The sequence below is a fragment of the Gavialis gangeticus genome, unplaced genomic scaffold (assembly GCF_001723915.1).
Source record: "Gavialis gangeticus isolate Ggan-Ray unplaced genomic scaffold, GavGan_comp1, whole genome shotgun sequence".
Classification (NCBI taxonomy): Eukaryota; Metazoa; Chordata; order Crocodylia; family Gavialidae; genus Gavialis; species Gavialis gangeticus.
In genome coordinates, this window is record NW_017729018.1 from 13,422,150 (window position 1) to 13,449,074 (window position 26,925).

A 26,925-nucleotide genomic window follows, 5' to 3' on the forward strand; every position below is an offset into this window, starting at 1 on the left:
TAATACAGCAGTTTTCCTGTTGCAAAGCCCTCTGAAAGACCACAGCTGTGGATCTCTATCTGAAAAATCCCTGTTGCACTGTGTGCCTGCTGCCCACCTCCCCCCCATGCCATGCACACCCCCTACCTTCCAGCTGCATCATGTGCCCAGGCTCCCCTTTGCCCCCCGGCCATGCCCCTGAGGTGGGGACAGGCAGAGAGAAGCTCAGGCTAAGCAATGGAGGGTGGGGGGCATGGCCTGGGGGGCCAAAGGGGAGCCTGGGCACATGGTGTAGCTTGGGGGGGCGTACACGCGGGCTGCATGCTGCTTGCAGGCTGGCACTCAGACAGCCCTGATGTATGATGTGAGTTTTTAGTTCACGCGTGGGCATGGCGAGAAAATGGCAAAACTCAGCTACCATCCGAAGTGGTCCCATATTCCAGCCCAGCATGACTGCTTTCCCACCCCTTCCTCAGCCCCACACAGACCACACGGATCGTTTTCCGGGGCCTCCTGTGACCAGCAGGGTCTAGCTAGATGACAGCGATGAAATTCAATGTCTGTATCTACAATACATATACATTAAAAAGCAGGTCCTAGGGTTTCCTCTCCCACATCATCGGCAGACTCACTCTCCTATATAACCTACAAGTGTTCGTTGCCATGATGGGCAGAGGTCAGGGTGGAAATGCCTTGGTCTGAACGGTAACTCCCAGAGCCACGAGTGTGAAACAGCCCTGCAGCAGGTTAGAGCAAGGGTTGGGTTCAAAAGCTAGTAAGGGGCCACTGAAGGTTTTAAGTAGAAAAGAGGATAGTGATCTGCAGGATACTGGGATGCAGACTTACAGCTCATGTGTACATGACATGCACAAATTTGCACAGAGCAATGCAGTGGTCCTTGAATTGAACGAAACCCCCCCCCCCCAAAAAACCCTCTTTTGGGTCATTTTCTATACCAGCCTGTCAAACACCAAGGTGCTTTTTTTCCCTGTTGGAAAAAGTGGCAACACAAATGCTCCAAAATCCTAAGAAAAAGTTCTCCCCCCAACCCTCACCCCCACAAAAAAAAAGCAAAACCGAAAAAGACAAACCTGGTTTGATTCAGCCAGTGTCTTTTCCCACAGGGATGTGTATGACAAACTCCTATCCCATACTGCCCAGAACGCCTCCCATTTGCAAAGATGACAAAGGGATGGGAGATGCTGGAACAATTATCTGTTCGCTTTCCTTTGCCACTGTAGGGGAAAGTTACAGAACAGGAAAAAGTTGGTAAGTTCCAGTTAAAGATTTGGGAAATTCATCCTTTCGGGCCAACTTTTCCAGATGCGCAGCCCAGCCCAGAATGGCCAGATTCCTGGTAACAGGTCTGCAATGATCTCCAAACTGATTAAGTCCTGCAAAATGTGAACTACAAACCAAAACTACATGACACCCCCAAAGCAACAACACTACATGCAACGGCGGAGTGGTCCAGTAAAGATATGCCATGATCACATCATTGAATACCTGGGTCCGCAGTTGGGAGACTTGGCCAGATCTCACCTCCAGCAACTACGCCTCCCAGGTGACACGCAAAAAGCCACCCTGGTGACAGCCCATTTCAAATGGAGGATTTCAAATTTACACTAGCTGAAAACAGATGTCACACCCCCACACCCCAAAACCTTAAAGGTGCTAGTCAGCAAGTCATGCTGCTTTTGTATGCTATACAATTTTCAGACAAGGTTGTTTGGGTAAATGCGATCTCTTTTATTAGACCAACTAAATACCTGGAAAAAATTGTTCTTTGGATACAAACACCCTTTTTCAGGCAGAGGGATCCCAGATGTAGACTCTTCCTCTGCCTGAAGAATGGTGTGCCCAAAAGCTTGCAAAGAACAATTTTTCCAAGTATTTAGTTGGTCTAATAAAAAAATATTGCACCGACCTACCCAAAGAACTATGTCTGCCTAGGTCTTTAGACCCAGCACCCCCGAACCGTGGGTGTTATAGCATTTTCACTGCTCGTTTAGTGAGCTGTAAATGAAGAGTGTGGGATCAACACAGTGCCCAATGCTGGGAGAGGACAGAGATGGAAAGATACTTTCTGAAGCATCAAAGGATTCCTTGGGCCAGATGCTCTTGGAAAAACCTATTCAAAAAGTGAAGTAACCGGTCCACGCAAGGAGTCGGGCCAAAGCAGCAGCTAGATGTACAATGTTAGGAGCATGCTTAAACCAAAAGGGTGAGGAAGGGATAACAACTGGGGCTAATGATGGAAGAGGAGGCTGTTTGCAGGTTGTCACAAAAGGTCAAAGCAGAAATCCGTCTCTCCTGCCCGCAAAGCACAGATCCTCTTGAAAACGCGCCATCCTGTCGACCGCCTGTCTACACTCACGATCCCACAGACCATGTCCTCTCCCACTCGGGAGTCACAACATCTCTGTAGCAAGCAGAGCAACTGCTTTATGGTAACGTATAAGGAAAGTACTTAATTTGTTTTTAGCTGTCTTTTAGTGCACTTTAGCAGCTAGAAATAAGGAGTGGCCAGCAATATGGGAGCAGGCAACGACCTGCAGACCACCAGAAAGCACTCGGCAGCTCTTCCAAGACTTACTAACTACAGCTTGGGAACAGATGAGCTAACCCTGTGCAACTCTGCTCATAATCAAACTTTAAACGATGATTTTGCAATGGCTAGAAAAAAAGTCCACGCACATCCACTGAAGCCGAGGACATACGGGGAGCAAAACAAGGGCCAAGAGTGACTGATACTTCCCCTGGCTACCTTACCTTGAAAGTCTGAATTTATGCTTTAGCACTGGGGAGTTCAGGTAGGGTCTAACAAGGATCTTTTCTGTATAATCCCAGGACAAAAGTGGTGGTGCCAATAGCTAGAAAATGCCAAACATCCCAAATGTTGGGAGGCTCCCACTACTAACAACTACAAGGAAAGATGTATGCAAGGAAGGTTGGGATCCAGCAAATGGCATTGAAGCAATCTGGCAGTTCATATGGAACATTTATTTTTGCTCAGGACAAAATATTTTCTCCAGTTGCAGATTGAGAAGTATTTCAGAAATCATGATTCGGGAAGGTTCAGATTTAAGATTGGGAAGAGTCTGGCATATGTTCTCTCCCTTCCCTCTTGTACCACTGATTCAGGGACACTTTTAAGCCCATGAAAAATTATATTTAGGGGTCCAGAAAAATAAGCCCAAGGCTAAAATTCATACGGTCAAATTCTGATCATACAATGAAGTGCACCGACAAACCAGAAGCAAGCCTAACTTTCTATTTTCATTTATTAGAGAGAAGCCTGGCAATGTAATATTTATAGCTGAGGATGAGCTTCTCTACAAGCCCTCCTTTCCAGACGTATGCAACCTAAAGAGTTATTCTGGAGCCAAAATGCATTGTTCTGTCAACCCAAAAATAAAACTCTGGATCTTCACTGTTAAGAGCTCCTTTGGTTGATCCTGTAACATCAGTCTGGAGGATGAAGGCGGCTGGGGGGGAGCTTAAAAGGCTCAGAAGCCTTGCTTAAATTACTCGTTTTTACTTTGTTTTAACTTTGCCCTAGATTTAGCCTCAAAGACCAATGTTTTGATATGACAGAAGAGGTGTTTACTGTAGGAACCATCACTGAATCCAACATGGATGTATAAAATAATCATCCTTAAAATGTTCACAGATGCAATATAGTTTTAAGCCTGCATTTAATACCATTCAAACCCTTTTCATTGTGAGCCAGGTCTGCAAGAGCTGGAGTAACCAGTTCGCAGTGGAGAGCAATGTGTTCGGGATCCCAGTATTTGAGCAGGGAAAAAAGGGATTCACGTGTTTCTGATGCTATTGGGTGGGGGGGGATTTTTCTTTTTGGGGTGGGGATGAGGACATTAAGAACGATAGTTAAGAAGATGGTGCAGAAAAACAAAATTGAGATCATCATTGATACCAGTGTATGCCCACAGCATACAACAGGACCAGGTTCAGAAAAATAGGAAGTTAGTTTTCAACCTGCAGAGGCTGGGAAAGCATTACCCGTTGCCTGACAAGGAAGTCTGAAAAAAAACGAAACCTACAGTGCATTGCCTACCTTGTCCTTTGAGCACTGCCATTTCCCCGAAGTGACCCAAGCGTCGCTCAGCGCATAGGAGCAAGAAGTCAAGACTAAAATGAGCAGAGAGGGAAGGACGCCGAAGGAAGTCAGGTTCACAATACATGCCTTGAGAACAGCTTGCAAAGTTGCAACGACATATTGTTTTTAAAAGTATTTATCCGAACACACTGCTGCTTTGCTTCACTCCTGCATGCAAGTAAAGTGGCTAGACAAGCGAGCTGCTCAGTGCAGGATCTCAGAGGACTTGAAATTGTACATATATCATAATCATTGTGTACCAACATGACACCAGCGACTGATGATTTGAAAAGTGTGTCATAAATGTAGATAATTCACACACCCATGATCTAAAACATGTTGGCATTTTTAAGGATCTCTTTGTGCTGTTGCAGGTGCGATGCCTTCCAGCCTTTTCTCCAGCCCTCATTTAGTGCAGGGGCCAGCCCTGCACCACTGGATTCCTGCAGCTGGAGGCACATCTCTAAAACACCTAATAATTCGCAAATCCACAAGCTGTACCATCACATTATCCATAGAAGAGTCTCTCCTGCCAATACATAAGTGTTACCTTTATAAAATGCCCCAACTTACCCAGTTATATAAAAGGGAAAAACAATTCCTGGGGGAAAAATGATAAAACCTTAAGATAGCCAGATCCTGGCAATGCAGACTCTACAACTTCTCAAATGAGAACAACATCCTGATCTTGATCTGAAGGAGGTTGGGCTGGTTTTTAAAACATGCGTGTAGTAAAAGCCAAGTTGTGTGGAATTTACTCCTTTTGACAGTCAATAAAAGAAAGTTTCCCATCCGTGCACCAGGCCCCATCCCTGGAAACGTTTCATGGAGGCAGGGGCAGGGGGAAGCAAGAGAAAAGAAGCAAGGTCAAGGTGTGAACAGGTTTCCATTCCCAAATGCAAGTGTTCAAAGGTGACTACATGGGCTTAGTGGTTCCTAAAAGGGACTAGTCATTGATGAAAATGAATGAATGGACTTTTCATTTCGTCATAGACCCCAGACCCAAATCTGGCAAGACCCCACACTCAAAGCCAGCAAGCTTGTCCTCTGGAATGCATCCTACAAGACCAAAGTTTACCAAAGAGAGCAGGATCCTCCCCCCACCCACCCCCACACATTACCTAGGGAAATCACAACAGCAGCAAGGCAGAGTTTCACCCTGATTTAACCTCTTGTTATACATCAATCACTATTTTTTTTTTTTAATTTCCAGGGAAAGTGAACAGCAATGTCAAAAAAAGAAAAGAAAAGAACCACATTAAGCTAATTTTCAGACTTGGTTAAAAAAGAAAAAAAAAAAAAAGCCCAAAGCCAAATTGCTGACCACAGGATGACTTGGCTTATTTTTTAATTTAAAATACATTTAAGAACCATTAAAAAAAATTCAGATTAGGATTTTTTTTTTTTTTTTTTAAATCTCTCAGTCCATCATGGCCAGGAACAGCATACTGGTCATTCATAGCATAGAAACAGCAGTGTGTGGACGCAGTCAGGTAACTGAAACCCAGTCCCTTATTTTATCAGCTCGGGAGCAAGAAAAAAAAGTAGCAGCTAAAGGCCAGCTGCTCAGCCCTATGCCATAAGGATGAGAACGGCCACCTCGAAAAACTCAAAAACCACAAAGAATTAAACAAGTGAAGTTGTTCTTGCATGGGAGTGACAAAAGCCAAAGCACTGGGGAGCAGGCCATTTGCTCCTCTTAATTAAAATAAGAGTAATCCTAATACTAATAATAATCAATGCATGGTTAGTGGGGAAGAGCAAGCCTGAGTTGCCAGCAGCATGCAGCTGAGTGTGAGGCATGCAGTGCACAAAGGGTTAAGCCCTGCCATTTTGGTGCCATTCACTGATATGTCCATTAAGGGTGTTACATAACAAAATGGCAGACCTTAACCCTTTGTGCCCCGTGCTCCCAGCATGCCTGAGCCCAATGTGAGCACACCAGTCTGCTCAGGGAATTGCTGCACCTTTTGCACTAGGAATTGTGATAGTTTTCAGGGCAGGCTAAATGAGCTGGTTTAGGCTCATTAAAGTACTTGCAAGTAAAACAAAACAAAACAAAACCCCCCAAATAAAACAACTCAGGAAGTTGCCATGCACATTTGATGCATTAAAAAAGGGAAGAGAAGAAAAGTTGCCACCAGTTTGGTAGCAAAGTAGGAAACCTGCAGGTAGCAATTCAGTTTTGATAATGGCAGAGAACATTGCAGCGACGCCGGTCCAGCGAATTAGCAAAAGGAAAGCGTGCTGCAGGGTTGCATGCTTTTTAGGGCAGAATTCAGACCAAAGCTTCACAACAGTAACCTCGCTGCTTTATTTTTGGAGCAAGCATCTATGATAATCCAGCCATTCCATACCTTGCTTTTCTCTATTTTCAGAACTGGTTTTAGAGTTTCATCATAGTGATTAGGCAACATGACGCAGACTGCTAATAAGCACTGTGCGCCCAGATATGAAGCAATTCAGCAGATGATTTAAACAAGTAAAACAAACCCCAAAAACCCTCCCAAAAAACAATAAAAGTTCTCAGACACACTAAGTAGTATCTTCTCAAATCAAGATCAGATCTTCAGCTGTATAATTTCTATCCACTAGTGGTAATGAAACTTATATAGCTGAAACCCCTGAAGAATTCACAATACCACAACCCACATTCCCATTCTGTTCTCCATATTGCACTGGCACGTCCTCCCCAAAATTGAAATAGTATATTGAAAACACAGTTTGGTTTCACATCTGGGAGAAGCAGTTATACTCTACCAAGCATCTAGGTATGGAATTACTGCTAACAGAAAACTAGATTTCTTCTGTTTTTAGCATCTTTATCAGACAAAGCAATTTTTTTGCATTTCAGTTGAAGAATCCATCTGATACCCGCTAAACTGTATGTTAACTTTAGGAAGTGCCTTGATATTCCAGCTATCCAGTTTTCAACTCGCATCATTAAGAGGCATTTCCCCAAGATGTTTTGAAAAGACATCTTATCAACACTCATAAACACACTCTCAAAAGGCTCTGGCATGCTCACACGGACTCTTTGGTTTGGGTCTGAATGAGCAGAGGGGTTTTCCTACGCCAAGACAGCGATTCATACCTATGATTTTCACGTCGTGGACATCTCCACCCCCATACTGTTTCTCTGTTTGGTAAAAGCACCAAGGACAAGCTCACCGCTCTATACACGACGCCCAGGAGAATTTTATATCTGTAGTTAAAAATCATACAGCACGGGAAGCTGGAAACAGCAGTGTGCAGAAAGCAACTTTATCAGAGAACACCTCACCCCCAACCATCTTGTGGATATCTTCATGTTCAACCAAATTTTACAAGGGGGGATGCAGAGGATAAAAAGCAAAGGCATCACAACTAAATCTGTACTATAGCAGGTACTGTAAGAGAGAGATTACATTGCCCAATTTGTGTCAATGGATTACCTTTCTTCTCTTTCACAAGCTGAAGATGAGGAATTCCCTACCGGTATCTTTTAATGACCAAGGAGAACAGGTTACAAACACTAAGGTTTTCTGAACAGTTGGGTTTTTGCTTTTTTAAGAAATTTACGCTAAAAATGTTGTGCTTTGAAAAGGTCTATGTCAAAAAAAAAAGCGTGTCAAATGTTTTCCTACAATTTTAAACTCACACTTCCCTATTGGAGAAGCACACTATCAAGACAGCGCATTATGTCCATCCATTCACTGTATGGGAGATCAAAGCAATCAGCATCTCAACAGACTCTTGCAGGAGTAGGCAAATATAGCAAAAATGCCAGGGCAAAAGTGGAGTCAAAGTATTACTACAAAATCAACGTGCTAGCATGCTGTAGTTTAGAATATGAGAATATGGGAATGAACCTGTCGGTGGAGCAGATTTCTCTGCATATGTGAATTCTGCCTGACTCAAGCATATGGCATTAGTATCACCGAGGACTCTGTGGCAGGTAACATATTTAGGATTCATTGAAAGGTCACTATTTATTATAAAGTTTGTGTGTTTAAGACCTTGTAGCAGATGCACATGAAGACAGAAAGGAGAGGGCGTGCAGACACCTGGGAAAAGGGCTGCCTTCATGGGAGATTCCTCCAGGATTTGGCAGCTCAAGGCAGCAGGGGGAAATCACATCATGTGGATTGTTAGCTTGCTTGTACCATCACATTGGCTTTAAAATTGGCTTTGGTACAAAGCTAAAGTCACTGGAAATATGAGAATGATCTTTATTTTACAGATGACAGCATCTGGCATGTGCTTGGTTGAACTGGGAACAGAACGATCTGTAATGCACCTGCAGTCAGGTGTGCGAAAAAAAATCCCTGAAACTTATTTTGTTAAGATGACAGGTCTCAGCCATTTTAACCTAGCAATAGCCTGAGTGGCTAAGGTTTGCCCTGGTAACTGAGAGCCGAGGATTACATTCTCTAACAAAAACAGGCCCTGTTGCTAACTCCAACAGCATGAAGTAGTTCACAGTAAATCAAAGTCCCAGGTTTCATAACCAGAATCACCAACATCTTAGACACGGCAAAACCAGACTGGGGAACAAGCGTCAAATGGACAAATCTTAAAGACAACGTCTCCATTTCGAACCTGAACTCCTGCACAAAGAAGAGTAATTGCTGAACAGGGCTTTATAACCTCAAATAATTTAATATGAACTAAATAAAAGTAGGGGAATGCCCCTAATACATGGAGAATAACAAATCAAAATGTTTCAATGACCCGCTCAGAGCTACAGAGCCAAGTCACCGGTACAGCTAAGAGCCCAGAAGTCCTACTGCATCTTCTTTGATCCTACATTAGTTATTCTGAGCAAAATGCATCAAGACTGGGGCTGGGAGGTTTAGGTGCTTGTTTTCCCATTTCTCATGCTACTAATACAAGAAAATACCATGCAACTGCAGTGGTTTGTCCAAGTGGAAGAAGCAGAAAAGGACAAACCACTGAAACTTCAGTTTGTCCAAAAGAGATATTCCTATACCATGGAGAGGGGACAGCTAGAGAGATAGGATATCCGTATGGTCATGGCATTGGACTGGGAAGAGCCTGATCCAGCGCTTAGTTCTGCACCCCTTTGTCACCTGGGACAAATTGCTTAAACTTTTTTTGTCTAATGGGGAACTGAGACGCACAGAATTTAACACCCCTGTGAAGTGGACAATATTTGAGAGGTGCTTGCGGAAAACTTGCTGTACAATAAAAAAACCTCTTACCTGTCAGAGAAGTTCATGGGTTCCAAAGGGAGTCTTCTCTGGCGGTCCTGGCTGGCAAGTGTGACTGCAATAAGGAACCTGGAAGGAAGGAAAGGTATTTTAGTTCATGCTGGATGAGGTGTACTGTAAATGTTTTTTTGATGAGACCCCACCAGAAATATATAAGTTTTCCCCCTGAAACGTATTATCCTGAGCCATTATTTTCATTCCTGTAAGCTGATGAGAAAGTATGTGCATCTACACAAGATGGCACAAGTACAGTAGACCAATTCTACTGTGCATTAGCACGTCACAATGAAAGCGGTGCTAATGCGCTAGTGCACAGCAGAATTAGTCCACTGCGCATTAATGTCACGTACGAGTCGTGCACCGGCACCAATTACGGAGCAGTTAGTACCTGTTATTACAGATACTAAACTTTACGTGCTGTAATTACAGCGCATTCATGCACATGTAGACATGCCCAGTGCTGGCTACTGCACGCTTGAAACAAAGGACCCAAAAGCATGTTTATTGGCTTTTATCTTTCTAATTCTAAGTGGTGAAGCGTTAACCTCTCTGCATACAACTAACTGCAAGCAATAAGAGATGGTCATAAAGTGGGTAGCGATTCTCAGATTTGGCCATCTCGATCCAAGTGTTACAGAACAGGGAAGCAAAAATATCCAACCCATTCCCACATTACAGTTTCTAAAACTGGAGAATTACACATCTTGCTTTTTCGAGCACAGATGCAACGTCGTTATTATGCTCAGATCGATCTAGTAGTCAAAGTTCTTATACAGATTTAGACGCCGCTTTATTTCTTGCCACGCACTGCAGAAATCGCAGTGCGCCGTTCGGTTAACATTCCAGCACAGAGCCCAAATGTTTTCGACAATTCTGCTCCATCCAAACACCTGTTGCAGTTGGAAGCGGTCCTGGTTTCTGACCAGCCGTTTCCCCGAGGTGCAAGAGCCAGCACACGAAAGACACACCAGCAACGACCAGCACAACGGGAGCCGTTGTGGAGACGTTCTGCAGCTGTGTCACAATCCAGCCACTTGCCCTCCCTTCGGCTAATCCAGCATGGCAATTTGGAGAGGGGTAAGGGTGAGAAGATTGGTATTAGATGATAGGGGCTCCCTTTTTTAAAGGAGTCTCGTTTTGTCTTCAGAAAGGGCCCACAGCACATCCCTCTGACCACCAGCACACTTGCTGTAGGCACGGGCACCACAAAAAAGGCAATAAATGATTTCAAGGTTTCCAGCTGCTTTTAGTTTTTCTTGTACCCAATGAGCCAGTGGACATATAAGACCAGTGTTTTAATAGCCAAGACAAGCAAGAAAGAGGCAGCTAGCACAGCAATACTTGCCCAGTGGGCTCCCAGGCACTTGAGTCCACCGAGGCCTGTGACACGAAAGGGGCTGCAAATGACACAAGAGTTCCTTGGCAGACAAGGTTCATTGGATCGACGTGATATCTTTTCTTAGACCAACTAAATAGTTGGAAAAAATTGTTCTTCGCAAGCTTTCAGGGACAAATGCCCTTCTTCAGGCAGAGGGAGACTCTGCTGGTGTCGCACTGTCCACGGTAGAAAAGAAGCTAATTTTCCATCCCATAACAAGAGCTCCTTAGATTTTAAGGAATTTCTTGAGGACAAAACAAAAGGGAAGGGAGCCTGGACTTAACCGCACAGCTTTTCGTTGCTTGATGAGCCTGAAGGACAGGCTCTCTCTCAGCTCTCCCCCTGCCACGGTTCACGCAATTGCAAGACCAGAAGCAAAATTTGCTAACGTAATCTTGCACGGCTCACCTGACTTCACATCCGAAAACAGATGCAGGTTCTGTGACTAGTCACATTGGGCACCATGGCCAGCTCGCCGGGGGAGTTTCCACTGTATTGCATACAAACCAGAACGGAGGGAGCGGACAGGACGACTTCTTACAGACGCTTCCTCATCCTCGGAGAAAAGATAAAATGCTAGCTCATGCTCCTTTCGACAGGCTCGTATTTCCAGAACAGAAGCAGGCCTGACATTAATGCATTCCCTACTAACTTGAGTAGAGCCTGCTAATGGGAAGGCAATACCGGTCAGTCAATCAGGAGCGAGCGAATGGGGAGATATGCAAGGTGGAAAGGGTCAAAGACGACACTAATGTCTTGTATTGCACTCCCCCCCCCACTACCATTTAAAAAAGAATTAGCCATTTAAAACCAGCAAAAAATGAATGTTTTCTCCCTAGACCTTAAATATGAAGACTGCCACGGGATCCCCCCAATCCAATGCAAACATCCCCTAGCAAGTTCTGTAAAGGCAGTTCGTTCCAGAATCCACTTGGCCCTATCTGAATGCAGGTGCAGTGGTCTTTTTTTAAATATATATATAGCATCCTTCATATAGTACGAGTCCGGTGTTTAATAAAAGAAAAGGACAGTTTATAAAGCATAACAAACCGATACCCATTTTTCAGTTAGGGAAAATAAAAGGCAACGGTTGCAACCACGTGCACCTAAATGATTAGAGTTGAATCAAAACTTCCTCCCCTCATGAATGCACAGCTCAAGTCCATGAAGTATGCAGTACAAAACTCAGAAGATAAATCAGCAAATTCAGGCAGGAGTACAGCACTACAGAGCAGCATGTTCACAGGCACTGCACTGGTATCAGTTCCCAAAGCGAAGCACGTCGATATTTGACTGGAGGTGGAGCATGATAATTGATGCACATCTTATGCCAAGACAACTCCTTGGAAGCTCGGCTTCTCATTTTTGCTAAGCCACCAAGATCTCTGAGTCATTTCCCTCCTCAAAAGCTTCAGACCCATTTTCTTCTGTCCCGGCTGCTCCCTGGATTCGAAAGCTTCTCTGTGATGGTATGAAAAGAAACGCCCGCTTCTGCACAGACCCTACCCGCAGACGTCATTAGTCTATGAGCAAATGAGCTGTCCCCAGGGGTTCCCAGCCTCGAAAACCCAAGCTTGGCACTTAGTGATTGCTTTAATAATTGGGGAGGGATCGTGTATGTGTGGGATGGGGGGTACATACCCATACAGACACGTGTACAGTTTAAGCAGCCAGCTATGGGAGCACAGCTAGAAATCCCTGTCTATATGGACAGGCATTTATTTGTTTCTGGGACCTGACTAACCATCTAAACGGCAGACCCTTACTAAGTATAGCTCATCCAATTAGTCCAATGCTTTTCTAATTAGTGGCCAATTGAAAATCATTGCTAGCATGTCACTTCCGAGCCTCTCGAAGGTTTCAGCAATGCTGTACCAAATACAGGGATATCAGCTGCCTTGGAAGATTTGAAAGTATCCCATGCTGCTTCCCAAGCATCTGCCTCAGAGGGCAACAAACATTTGTTTGGAATTCAAAAAACTATGAACAAGACCACACAATAGGGACACAGAAAGAGCCTTGAAATATAGTAACAGCAGTTGTTAATTTATGAAGGACAGGTAACTACAATTTGTCACAAGGCAACAGAAATTCGTTTTATCCATTACTAGAGCCCAACTCAGCACCAGGAAACATTGCATGAAATGCCCCAGCGTCTTTGGGGTTTTACAGCATACGCCGGTGGATGCGGTCTCACTTTTCGTGCAAATCCACTCGCACGGGAAGAAACACAGCATTATCATCTCTCTTTTAAAGAGACTGGACCCTGCTGCACTGAGTCTTTATTGCAAGAAGCAAAAACAACCTGAGTATCAGAGAACTGCACAGGGAGGTGAGCAAACTACGTCCAAGTGCCAACCCACCGACCCCGTGGAAGCATGGTTTTCCCAGGATCCAATTCACATTGCCGGTTCACTTGATCCTCCAACTCTGGTGACTTTTGTCACCAAACTCCCATCCAGCAGGCATGGTGAACCTAGGTTTCCTCTTGCTAGGACCCTAATAAAACAGTTCAGCAGCTTCACTGCTGCATGGCACAACTAATACACGGGACAGACAGAAAGCCTCACTCCAATCCACAGGCACACTGAAGTTTCCACCAAAATGTCAAGGGAAAGCTGGCACGGGAGTGTCCAGAGAGGTTCATAGTGGTCTACAATCTGATTCTGGCTTTCACAAAGGGTCCCTCAAAGTCTCGGGTGAATCTGTAAGCTGTTTTGTGGCTCAGATGCCCCCAATCTGCTCAGCTCTAAAAATGAGAATGATACCTCTTGGCAACAAGCTGCAAGTCATTTAATTAAAATTCATTTTTTTAAATTTTTGAAGAACTACAGTAGAATTTAGTGGGTGCGTCTACATGTGTATTAGCCTAATTTCACGCGCGTTAAGGGTGCGCGTCTACACGTGCACACCCTAAATGCACGTTAAAAATGGCGAATTTAGGCTAACTGTGCCTAAATTTGATACTTGCAAATGCAGATATTAAATTTAGGTGCCACTAGTTAAAGCGCATTAACGCATGTGTAGATTTGACCCAGCACTGACTTCAGTGCCAGGTCTGCCTAGCCATTAGGGACACGTGGCAAGGCTGCAGGGACTTGGCACTAACTTTAGTGCCAAGTTGCTGCATGTGTAGACACCTGCCAAAAAGCACTTAATGTGTATTAGCTTATTCTGCATTAAATTCAGTCGTGCGTAAATGCACATGTAGATGTGCCCAGTGGGTGTAACTGCAGAGGTCAGCCATGAAGCAGTTAAAAATCAGAATCAAACATATACTGTTTAAACAACATGGAGTAAAACTTTAGTACTACTTCAGCTAGGAAAGGAACGCTGTACAGCAGAATGGAAATTAGCTTGCAGTTTGACAGGTGGACTGAATAGTACCTATATTTTTGGTTTTATTTTATTTTTAACCAAAAAAGTGAGGAGGACAGATTGTCTGCTCAAGCTGCAGAACTGCCACACAACATTTTGCACATGGCTTCTGCACCATCAGTTCTTTCAGAATTTAGATTTTAGAAGAAAAATAAGGCGGGGGGGAGAATCAAGAGAAGCTGCTAACCTCAAGTGAACTTGTTTTCTTTTTTTCTTTTTTTTAATCATATCTGAAAACGTTGGGACCCAGTGCTCAACAAAAATACAAATATGAAAAGGCATAAATAAAAATCACATTAATTCTATAGCAATACTGACACTATAGAGGAGTCTAGTGATAATATGAACAAGGAGGGCAACCACTATTTCAGTGAAAGCAGAAACACCTGACTTGTTCTTGAGCATCATGTTTGCTCCACCCACTCAAGATTTACGTGGGATACTTAGAAACAAAAAACTGCAAACATTTTTGAATTCTAAATTAAAGAGATAATTTACAGGTTGGTTGAAATGAATAAAATGTAACACGACATCTCCAGCTTACTGCTTCCGACAAAATGAAAAATACTTGGATTTGCAAAGAGAACAAAGGCTCCATCCATGGATTTAAGAAGGTAAAACATAGGTTTCATACTCATTATGTGGAAAGATATATATTTGCAGTTAACAACATAGTTTTATCTTTTAAATCCTAGAATATTTTTCTGTATATACCACTGGACCACAACAAAAGAACTTGCAATAGGCAAGGCAGCATTTTTCAAATGCAGAACTTGTAGGGGCTACGGATGCTAGAAAAAAATAATGATACCAGATAGTGTAGTAAAACATGACAAGGGCACTGCAGTTCAGGAAAACTGCTTATGTATGCTTTCCCATTAAACAATTAAAATTACACAAGAGGTGTCTTAGCTTTCAGAATGCTAACGGGACCTGGTTAGCAGGGGGAAAAATCCTCAGTTGGATAGCATACTTCCAGTCTCTATACGGATGCACTAAGAGCTAACAATTATTACACAGGAGCACCTGAGATGTCCCAGTGCACATCTGAAAATGACTCCCCAAAAGTTGCTGCAGACATGCCAATCAGTACACATACAGAGTTGACACAGTAAGCCTACCCAGGGTTTTTAACCCAATTTTGGATTTCAGACTGGATGACTTTTTGATGGAATTTCTTGGCTATGATTCACAGTTGTGTGAGTGTTTCAGAGCTCTCTCTCGCACTCAGAGGGACGCTTGGCATCAAGTTTAACCGTCTTACTTCGGATGTGATCTGCAGTCTAACCCGTATACTGTACTCGCATGAAGAAGAGGTAAAAGTCCCTCCTCCACCCCCCAAAAAAGAGATGTTCTTTCAAGCCAGAATTCCAGTGGGTGCGCTTTGGGGAGAGAGTGCAACTACTGTGAATGCATTAAGATAATATAAGTGATCACCATGGTAGTTTATGTAAATTGAACCAGTTTGTTCCATTTTGGGCAGGTAAAGATTTTTTGGCTTCCTATCCAAAAAATCTATTTTTAATTCAGGAGTTTAAAAGTCAGGATTGGATTTCTTGTTAAAATTTTCAGAAAAGAAGGGGTGTCCCTCCCAGGAAGGGTTTCCATTCCCTAGGGAATACTTGTGTTGCAGTGCAGTTTCACATGCTCTGTATAGACCAGAGGTAACTGGATTGCAACAGGACAGGTATGAACAATGCCTTCAGCACCAAATCCTGGAAGAAAGGAGAAAAGCGAGGCAGCTGTTCACTTTTGGTGTGCAAGTCTTCTTACATGGAGCTGTTAAGAGCTGTGTGTAATGTGGCAAAATGAAATGGCAGGGAAGCAACTCTGACTCTGGGGCACATCTTGCTAGAGGCCCCTCCACCTCCCATCTCCCCTTGGTTTTATTTTATTGTTTGTAAAGCTCCTAGGACAAAATGGAGAAAAGCCTCTAATCCCAAGCATCTTAGTGCAAGGCATAATGGCTGGCTTGTAACCTTGGAGGCAGGATCCCATCTCATGTCACAGTGGCCTCTACACATCCACATTTGTTAAATGGGAACGACCTTTAGTCTCTAATAAAATGGATTTTGGACTGATTTCATAGATTTCATAGACATTAGGGCTGGAAGGGACCTCGGAAGATCATCGAGTCCAGCCCCCCGCCCAAAGGGCAGGAAGTCAGCTGGGGTCATAGGATCCCAGCAAGATAAGCGTCCAATTTGCTCCTGAAGGTATTCAATGTAGGTGTCTGAACCACCTCCGATGGCAGGCGGTTCCAGACCTTGGGGGCTCGGACAGTAAGGAAATTCTTCCTTATGATGACCTGTAAAGGTGAAAGGCTGTCAATCTTCTTATGAATATACCCTGAAGTACCTGATACCATACGTGTGCTGGTGTTACACCGCCATGAATGCAACTTCTTGCAAATAAGGCAAGTTCTGATGTTTTGCCTGTGCAAAAAGATGGGAAGACCCCAACTTTCAGCTTCACTTTCAAACATCAAGCAGTGAACTGTCCCACCCACCCTGTTGAGTGTGCATGTGAAAGCAGCTGCTCTTACAAGTGCTACAATAAAATATTAAACATCCCATCCAAGTCTGCAGCTAAGAAAAAGGATTTTGTAATATAGAAGTCAACTCCCAGTTAATCCAGGATTCTCACACTAACGACAGAAATAATATACACCTTGCATACACACATATACAACCTTCTTCTGTCCATCAAATTACCAGATTTTTTGGACTCAGCCTTCATATGACTCCTTCCCTTCAGCTACACTAACAGCTGCATGGAGTTAGGCAAAGGGAAGCAGGGACAGGAGAAAAGTCCCTTGCTGGTAACTTGTTCTCTTGGGTCACCTGTGCATATTCACCCTCTTGGCACTGGCACTTCCCCATGATGAACCCCATAAGCTCAATGCCAAGGGTGCCAACCTCATGAGCGATAATGCACAAAGGTCCTTTATTTCTAGCTCTAGGAGGGGAGAGATCATGTCTACTGGTTACTGGTTCAGATCCTGCCCCTTGCATTCCAACAGCTTGCAAAACTGACTGGTGTAAGATCTCATAGGGAGCCTTTCTTGGACAAGATCACTGGTCATATTTAACCCTTTGGAATTTAGGGCTGAATCACAATACTCCTGCAAATCGGTGGTGGTGCAGAGTACCTAACCCGATTAAAACAGGAATGTTTAGGGCAGTGTATTTAACTAGAATGCTTGTCAAATATTGCCAAGAAATCAAATTAAAGTGAAAGTATTTGCAAGGGGAAAAGAGAGTAAACACAGCTTAAAACAAAGGGGAAATAACACTTGGAGCTCTCTGGAAGTTCATTGATTCAAGTCTTGCATGCCTAGCTCTGGTTCCAGAAACCCAGGGATGCTCACGGGCTGCTGCTTTGGTCAGCATATTGCAAAGCTGAGGCACACAGAGAAACTGTGATAGGGTTTAGATGCCACGTGGAAAAATGCAACACGGACTCTTTCTGAATGGAGACCTAAGTCAGCACAAAATGGAGTGTGTTTCTTTGCAGGTCGATTCAGAAGATCAGGCAGGCTCCAAATCCCAGATCACCATTTGGTTGACTACTCATGAATAGAAACACCCCTGATTGTCTCTGGTGGTGCCTCCATACGCTCCAGCAGAAACAAAAGCATGAAATCAGTTTTACACCCGTAAAACAAGTTGTCTTGAAGTGGGGGAACAGTTTTCCTAGGAATCCTAACTTGGCCCCCAAATAGCCCATGAGAAACTGTGACTGCTATTGCAAAATGCTCAAGTTAGACAACAATTGACAACAATTTGCAAAATGCGTCATTCTTCCCCTTGTCGGGGTACCAAAGTTGATGTCTAAAGGCAAAGATAATCTCACAGCAATCTGCTTTTTTTTTTTGCACAGATTGGTTTTGTCCAAGCTGTTCCATTTAAACCAGTTCTTAAAAACTAACTGCAAAGAGGCCTTCAGCTTGCCCAGTTATCACTAAGAAAGGGATTCTCTCCCCCAGAGGGAGGAACACCAAGATCTCCATTTATGCGTTTCACAAAAATGTTGGACTCCAAATTAATTTTTAAGAGTCATGTAATTACAGTAAGTCTTAGTCTCAGTGCTAATTTTACAATCACAGTTTCACACCAAGATGCAGTCACTTGTAAAATATACAGAATAAAACTCTCTCACTGTTATTATTAGCCCCCTGAAAAGGGGGAATTCCTTAGTTACACACTGACCGAGACAAAAGTTGCACTGCATATTCAAAAAGGTGAAATCCAGGTCCAAACAGCCATGTACATGGGCAATCAAATATACCCGCAACGAAATGCAGGTCACTGAGCTGTCTTACCGAGTACCTTGCTTGCATGAAAGCAAAAACAAGAATCAGGAAGCTAAGAGCTAATGAATAGACCTCAACAGCAAAAAATGATTTAAAGACATCCCAATGTATTTTGTTAAACACAATGCTAAAGCAGATGGAACTAAAAAAAAGGGACTGTGCTATCTATGTAAAGCAAGGGCCACAATGTCAATCTGATTATTTATTGATTATTCTGCACTTGCCTACAAATCATACTGACCCTGATCCCACCCTGAGCTGCACTGAACTCTGCAGGCGTGTGTGCAGGGGGATCTGTGCACAGGGCTCATCGCACGAGCACAGCACCTGTGACAAACGCTCCCACAACGCTGTTCTTGGGACCCCAATGGTCGCCAACCTTTTATCATTCATTTTAGATAACTGACCCCAGCCCAGATGCTGACTTCACTGCACTGTGCTGGGGAAAGCATCGTTTGCTAGATCTAGAGAGACAAGTCCTCCATGGCAGCTTTAGGGGAGGAAATGTATTTTGGGACCTGAGTTACCATTTTCAGGAGCATGCATTTGATTTTTGCCAGAAGAAGGTGCATCTTGTTTTAAGCACGCACACATACAATTGTCAGTGTGACATAAAAAGCTGTTGCAGAAGACTTGGCAGTGTGTAAAAGCCAACTGTTTAATGTATCACTTATTTCGGAAGACAAGGTTGAGCTGGAGAAAAGCTGTCTATTTTGTTTCTCTTACACTAGTGCAAGGTTGAAGAGGGTGGCAGCATCCAAAGCAGGTGGCAGACTTATTGCAAAGCCTAATAGAGTATCCTTTTTTTTTTCTTTTTTAATCAGCAAGTGAAATGTCTGATTTTCACTCCCATGCCTCCAAAGAAGATTCCTTCAGTAGTCCCTCTGACATCTGCTGCAATGGACTGGGTCCATGCTCTCCATCCAGCTTTGGCATTCAATAAGCAAAGGCTTTAACAAACCAGTCAGACACTGGTTAAAATGGTGCACAGTCTCAGTCACCATCTTTTCATCTAACCTTATGAACCACTCAATTCCTTGTGATATCTGGCTCGATGCACTTCTCCCCCCATCCAGCTCCACAGCTGGTCATTTAAAACATGGTAACAAGCTTTCTGGAACCGAGCCTAAGCACTTTACAGAAAAATTAATTAATTAATTAATCAAGAATTTTGCCATCATGAGTATATGAATACTTTAGAGGGTTAATTACTGATCTGTAGGTGGTTAAAGCAACTCTTCTAGTTTAGCAAACTCCAACTCAAATTACAGCAGGGTGGCGAAGGTGGATGAAATAATGAAGGGAGTCAAATTTGCATTTTGGCAGGAACCAGAGGGCCACACGTATTTGCACGAAATGAAGCCAAGGGCAGCTCCCATCACTAGTACAAGGGATCCAGGACAGTGCTCCACCTTGATTCAGAGGGCTTTCCTTTATATCACGAGGAAGCACCACCTTTTTATATTGTAGTATTATTAATTACCTTTTGATTAGAGGGAAGGAGGGAGGACTGGGGGTCACCTCTGGACCACCTGTCTGCACTTTTCCCTTCCCTCCTTTCCAAAGCAACAGCATTGCTGACAAGACTTAGTATTTTTGTCTTGAGAGACTCTAATTGCCAGCGATAAACTTGCCAGCATCCCTTTACAGAGACCAGCCTGAGGGTAGTCAGACTCAAAATAATGACGACAGAATTGCAGGCTGAAGCAATGTTTTCTAGAGACAGCATTTAAATGCAACGTTCATGGGAAATATGGGCAATGCACTGATGCTCAGCGCAGTACAACTCGAACCAGAGTTGTGGCATTTGGTGCCAACCACAAAACAGAAAGCAAAGTTCAATGAATTACCAGGCACCTTTCTGCCAGAAGTGACTCAATTGCCCCATCTACACAAGAAAGCCGACCCACGGAAAATGGTTGAACTGCTAGGTTTTATCTACACCACCAGCTAAGGACCAAGATACTCCTTCAGATGGAGAGGTGACAGGGTAGACAGGAAACACATGTCTTTTTCCATCTGCCACCTGGCATGATTGAATCCTGCTATGACAAGGTAGTTGATACTTAGGTGCTAGACTATTGTACAACCCTGAGGGCTTTGTTGAGTGTGACGATGAGCCACGCTGCCAGAGCAGGTCTGGTGGGCACACACCTGGGATGCCAAAATTCACACTGGGAGTCCTAGGGAGCAAAGGGGTTTCCACAACCTCAAAGTTTTGGGCTGCTTGTTAAAAAGCACCTTCAGTTAACGGCGATAAGAACTAATCCCTTTTGTTGAATTGAACTTGTAAACGTGGAGAATACTGAGAAAGGGATAAGGGGGAAGGGAAGTGAAATAGTGTGTGCATACCTACACACTACTGAAATAAAGAAAACCCTTTTGAAAAGAAGTACATGAGACACACACACACATACGTACACCTGTACCTCTTGCTTTCTGACCCCTGCTGCTCCATCCATGGTGCGGTAAAATGGGCAACCGTGCTCACTGCTATAGTGCCAAGTCCAGTAACAAATGTAAAACCTGCTCCTCAATTCATGTCCCTGAATGTTAATTTTTCCAGATGAAAGATCCTTTACTGTGCCAAGATGCACGTGTGCTCGCAGTGAGGGTATTCTCGAAGACGCCGCAAGCTCCTTTCCTGTTCTGGATGGCTGTCTATGAAGGCAAGACAGGCTGTAGAAAGAGCTTTCCAGGATCATAAGCAACACTTGGAAGCTGCAAAGCGTCGATCTACACCAACATCTGCGAATGCACGGCTGAACCGAAGAGGGTCCCATACCGCTTACAGACTACTTTTTTCTAGTAGAAGAGGGTCCGCTTTTGTTGTGCACCTGTCGGAGATAATCGGCAGCATCCCTTTACAGACAGTCTTGCCCAAGGTGCAAAAGTGTGGAATGAGAGTCGCCCTAAACCATATAACAAGCATCACTGTGGCTTATGCAGTTACAGACACTCGAGTTTTGACGAAAGAAGCACCCTCCGACTCCACGCGGAGGATTCCTACAAAAGCTCCAGGTAAAGCTTAATTACATCAATCGCGTCTTCCTAATATTGGCAAACACAGCATCCTCTTGTTGATGCCCTGGCTTTCAGAAAGCGTTTGAGGAAGCAACCACAGGCATTATATTGCATGACCCACTGAAGACTAGTTGTGGTATTATCTGGCTAAGAATCTGTCTTCACAAAGGGAAAAACAAAACTAGGTACATTAAAGACGTGTGTTACAACTGCAGGGCAAACAAACCTTAACTCTGCCATTCTGGTCAAGGTAAACTCTGAGTTTTACGTGAGTTTGACTCCTGAGACTCGTGTCCAGTTTAGTGTGAAAGCACTTTTTCCTAGCCAAGACACGTCCTAACACTGCCTCAAGGAAGTTGTCACCGTCCCTGAAGGATATTTGAGAGCTGGGAGGAGAAAGACAGTTACTTGCAGGTAGTCTCAAGCCAAGCAGAAGGCAGGACAGATTCACATTGCACACATGCGCTGGTTAGTCCACCTCACAAGCTTTCGTGAGATGAAGGGAGCTTCTGCCCCTGGAAGGTCGTGCTATGGTTAGTCTCCACGGTACAAATCTAGAAGGCAATGTAACCCATCCTCAAGCACTAGCAGGGTTTCTAAGGAACAAAATCAGATGAAAATGCTTTTAAAAAAGTAATTTATACGAGTAAATGGCTTCAACCCCACACACCTTTCTTTAAACACATGCAGGGAGTTTAGGTGGCTGAGGACAGAAGGATGACAAAAGCATTAAAACAACTGAAAAGTTTTCCTGATCATCGCAGCTATTGGATAAAAGTGTTTCAGATTGAGGTTGGATGAAAAGAAGGTGAAGGGATTAAACAGCCTTCCCACCCTCACAAATAAAAGCAAATATCAAAAATCGAACCTTAGACCTGGAGAAGCTGAAAACATTCGTATTGAAATAATGAAAGTTTCAGACATTTGATAATATCCTCTTGTTTGAAAACCAGCACGTGAAGAAGTGTAAGAAAGTCCAGAAACTGGAGAAGCGGTAACCTCAGTGGAACGAAAAAGTGAAAAAGAAAGGCCACATCAGGTATCATTTTAGGAAGCAGCAATCTAACATAGCTCTGCCTAGGGCAAGTACAGCAATCTTTTACTTACTATCTGATGAGGATAAGAGAGAAGAAATTCTATTTTTATACTGAAATAGTAGTGGTTTCTCAAGTGTTTCCCTATACTTTAATATTAGGGTCATACACACATTTGAGGCCCAGAGTTTTCTCTGAGACAGGGTTTGCTGAGATCCTGTTACAAACATAAATGCTTTGCATTTACTACTTTAATTCTTGCAAGCAAATCTAAAGCCAGCTAGCCACGTGACTATGAATAAAGATATAGGACACTGTCGAAATATCGATTTGTGAGCTGACTGTATCGCTATGGGCTTACTCCTATTTTGACTCATAGATGAGCAATTATTAGCATGAGACTTAAACGAAGCAGCTCATAGGCTAATCTCATTATGAGACTCTGGGAGTCCTCAATATTATTGGCATAAAACAGACTAGGAGACCGACCTGCTGGTGAGTGTGGTCATGTGAAACGGGCTCTCCCGAGGGAACAAAGAAATGGCCGAACTGGCCGTACAGACGGGATAAGAAGAATGATGTAAATGGGGCTGGTTTGCCCCATTTCAACTACCTGGAAAAGGCTTAGTGGCTTACCAGCTCAAGGACTTGGGGCTAGCAGCAGGTCAGTGTTCCCGTCAATACTGGCAACCCAAGTTGTGCTGAGACTGAAGCAGAGAGGGCTGATCAAATGAAAGTAGACTGGCGTCACATAATTACATTTCTATACCTAAACTCAGCATGTGCTAACGACCGCCACTCTTTTACGTGGCTGTAACGAAGAACTGATACTTGTCCCCAAGTCCTGGCTCCTTCTCCAACTTCACTTGGAGCAAATTTCAATTCACGTGTCGACATTGTAAGCAGCTCTGTTCTCCAGAGGGATGCTACAGCAGCTGGTTACTCAAATGGAAGAAAAATAATCACTCGCAGATACACACACCTGTCTTAATTACTCACGCTAAAGAGTATTTATCTGAGGACATGGAGGAGAGGAAGATTACTTACTCCATAGCTTACAATAACTGATCTCTTAAGACAACATGGGTATGCTCTAAAGCCATTCTTCATCCAACACTCCCAAACGAGCATATAAGACCTGTGGTCACAGGCATCCTTCTAGTTTGGTGTGGATTTGTTCGCACCACAAAACATACATTCAGTAATCTCTCAAAGTTCAAAATATCTTGAGTATATAAAGCAATTTTCTCAATTGTTAAATGCCAGAAAATAAAATCAAATGACTCTTCTGGGAAGGAGATTTGGAATCTACACTTTTACATTTTTTGCTGTACCGAAATTTTCAAGTTAGGAGTATGCAATAAAAGCCACCCCCAAGCTAACAGTGCTGAAGCAGCAATTATCAACCAGCCAAGACATAATCAGCACTTGAAGGAGATTCATGTGTTTCATGTCAGCAGCACATGCTCAGGCTTTGAGAGACAGAGACAAGATCTATATGCAGATCAGCCACAGATTTTTTTAAGCCTTAATACAGAGGAAAAAGCAGCCCAGGGAGCAGGTGACAAACGACCTCAAGTTAAAGAGCCGGCACGGTACCCCGGGACATCAAGAGGGCTGGAAGCTGCTGTCACGCTTTCCTGTTGCTCCTAGAGGCCTCCTGAATTTTGGTCCCCCAAAACAGCCATTTGTGCCTTAAGAGAAACAAACCACCGCCTTTTTCTTAGAAAACTTCTTTATGCCATAACCATGCCACCTGCATCCAAATAAACTACTTCATCTTTCTACGTGTCATATGGATTAGGTGTGTCTGAACGCACACTTCTTCTACCCACAGACCTCCAACAATTTAACGCTTTAGTAGCTCAGTGTTTAATGCGGAAACAGTCAAGACCGCACAGTCAAGCATCCAGAAAAGAAACAGGACTCTGGCTACAAACCGGGAAAAGTCATCTCCAAGCAGAGACACAGTAGGTGCCACAGGGTTGTAGCTATGGCCCCTTCTAGCTTTAATGAAATCATGTAGCCTGACCCTCTTCAGAAGCCAAGGAAATGGAGCCCGTGACCCCTGGGTTGACCTGTTTAATGAAGACAGGATTTACCAAGTTTCTGGACCAAGAGATTGCAGTTTAAGAACCACTGGACTCAAACCCGTCTTCCATAAGACCACCGGTCTTGACCTGATGACAGCAAGTGCTGAAAAACCGACTGCTTGATCAACAATGGACAATCATCCCACCATCCTCACTGTTAAGAAGGCAGCCCTCCTCCTTTCCAATCTGAATTTCCCTGATTTTAGCTTCCTTGACATACAACAACATTCAAGTCATTGGGTCTTGATGCATGTCTCCACTATATTCTTCAAGGGTCTGAATTTCCTGAGATGACAAGCTATTCATTACAGCTTACAAGGTGAATTCATTAAGCCTGTAAAAAGAAAACTGAAAACTGTACTAGTAATTACTGCTCAGAGGGGGGGTAAAGGGGGGACAAAAAACCCCTTCACGATCCCAGGACCACATAAAGTATATGTATGATGGCAGGATACAGGTTGACTTTTCATGCCTTTATAAAAGTCATTTACAGAAAATAAAAAGCAGTGTTAGAGAGCATTTCTTCTCAGCACATAGTTAAGGTTTACTACGGTCATTACACGCTATAATGACCTTAGTATAACATGTAAAATCATCAAACATTTTACACATAAGAGAATCAAGGCAGGGAGAGGTTTAAGTGACTTGTACGTGGCTGGACAGCAAGTCAGTAGCAAAACCAAGAGAACCCAAATTTCCCGAGTAGCACTACCTTTCTCCACAGGTCACCAAGTTTTCCTGATTATCCTTTATTCCCAAGAGGCCTTATTATTATAGCTTCTGTATCCTTTACACAGGTGACTATAGGCAGGCTGTCCAAAACTCCTCATAATAAAACAGCTACAGACAACTTTGGGGAGCGGAAGAGGAATGAGAAAAAGAGGATGACGCCTCCACTGTTTGCACCAGAGGCATTTAAAAATAGGGTAGGAAGAAAAATCTTAACACAAAATAAGTGGGGGTTTTTTTTACTTGTGCTATGTGATGGTGTTCAGATTTGGCAAAAATCTCAAACCAGCGTTCCTGCAGGGAGGAAGTTGTCATTCACCTTTCCTTGCTTCAAGATGTCAGAAATGTTTGGCCGGGTGCCAAAATCATACGACTGATCGTGAACAGTCTAGTCTAAGATGGGGTCCCTGCTGCCACTGAGAAAAAGCCCTCTGCACTAGAAAGCCAGGAAGCAGGCAGCTTCTCCTGGGTTGGGGCGTAAAAGGAGAGAAGAACTAAGTCAGATGCCCCGTAGCACGTGATGCACCAGAGGAGGAAAGGAAAGAGCTCTGTGCCCTTCTCACCTGGGGAAGGGGCAGGGGAAGGCTCCCTGGAACCCCACCCCACCCCCAAACCACCACCTGGAAATAACACGTGGCTCCTTGCATGCATGTCAGTGTTGATATGTCACTGATGATGATACACGATGGGGCTGGAGGCAGTGGTATAGTTGCAAACACACATACCCAAATTCTTCATTTAGAAGGAACGCACACAAGAAGTTTCACAGACAGTGCAGAAGAAGGCACTTGGGCATTACATCAACACTCAACTAGTTAAAAAGAAATGCCCACATTAAGATTCAACAGGCAATCTAAATCCTGCCTCTTTGGGATGTGCACTGCGATACCATCTTTCAATCACATGCCTCCTCCTCCCCACAGGACCTCTTCCTCACTGACCAGGACAGACAGTGCTCAGGAAATGAGTGCTAAGCAGCAAATGCTTGTAAGATCCCAGTCTCATTTGCTCTAGAAGATGGAAGATGAGAAAACAATGTTAGATGCACAGCAAACAATGCAGGGAACTACAAGTGGGGGAGGGCAGATACCAGCTAACCTGGCTTATGCTTAAGGCCGACAAAAGCTGCTCAGAGGAATTCCAGTCCATCCCTGCCTTAGCCATGGGCTGGGAAAGTCACTTAGATGAGAAGTTTGGCAGATGACCAATATTTCTTTTTTTGTTTGTTTTTTATTTCTTGGTTTCCCCTCTCAAGTCCCATGAGCTGCAGCTGAAGTCAAGGAGCGGCCAGGCAGCAGGGTACACAGTGGGGAATTGCAGCTTCCCAAACCCTGGTCCTAGCTGGGCCAGGGATGCACCAGCAGGCCCCAGACAAATCTCATGTCCTAGTTTTCATGGTTGAAAAAAAAAAAAATGGGGATAATACTCTCTTATCTCTCATGGTGAAGTTAAATTGGGGTATTTTTGGTGGTAAGTGTCATAAAAAGCGACCATGAAGAAAGAAATAGTCCCGTATCAGGGCACCTTAGTACCCCAGACTGTGGAGGAGCAATGAAGAGGGGTGACTCCCCTTCTACAGCTTAGATGAGGTCCATTTTCTCAGGACCAACTGAGCATATTTTATCTAACAAACTCCCTATTTCTAATCTCCTAGGCATTGGT

The 26,925-nt window shown here is 43.8% G+C and overlaps 1 protein-coding gene across 3 annotated transcripts in view; it reads right to left on the bottom strand.

The window, feature by feature from the left end:
* GATAD2A (GATA zinc finger domain containing 2A) overlaps nt 1–26,925 on the bottom strand; it is a 95,927-nt gene that overhangs the window by 42,515 nt on the left and 26,487 nt on the right. For 2 of the 3 annotated variants that reach the window (XM_019513591.1, XM_019513590.1), the window contains exon 2: nt 9,304–9,381. The gene's annotated coding sequence lies outside the window, so the exon portion shown is untranslated. Of the gene's footprint in view, nt 1–1,070; nt 1,215–9,303; nt 9,382–26,925 lie in introns of all 3 variants that reach the window. The other variant, XM_019513592.1, reaches the window with a different exon arrangement.